The sequence below is a fragment of the Babylonia areolata genome, unplaced genomic scaffold (assembly GCF_041734735.1).
Source record: "Babylonia areolata isolate BAREFJ2019XMU unplaced genomic scaffold, ASM4173473v1 tig00006419, whole genome shotgun sequence".
In the NCBI taxonomy this organism is placed as follows: domain Eukaryota; kingdom Metazoa; phylum Mollusca; class Gastropoda; order Neogastropoda; family Buccinidae; genus Babylonia; species Babylonia areolata.
Genome location: NW_027468397.1, coordinates 27,080 through 27,500, shown reverse-complemented (window position 1 = coordinate 27,500; position 421 = coordinate 27,080).

Here is a 421-nt window from a genome sequence, read left to right as displayed (position 1 = left end):
CGTCAATGGCGAAGGGCGTTTTCTCTCAACTTTGGCATGCTCGCTGAGGAAAAGGCAGGTAAAGGTTGTGGATAAAAGTCCGAAGAACCTCGCTACAATTGCCAAAATCTTTCCGCTGCCATTCAAAAATGGACTACTCCTCCACACCTCCTCCCGTCCATGCCAAACGGCGTTTTCTCTCAACTTTGGCATGCTCGGAGAGAAAAAAAGGCAGGTAAAGGTTGTGGATAAAAAAGTAAAAAATTGCCAAAATACTTTCTGGGCCCTCAAAAAAAGGCCTACTCCTCAACGCCTGCTCCCGTCCATGCCGAACCGCGTTTTCTATCAACTTTGGCATGCTCGGAGAGAGAAAAAAGGAAAAAAAGAAAAAAAAGGTCCAGTAAAGGTTGTGGATAAAAGTAACCGGCTTTGGAGAATTGCC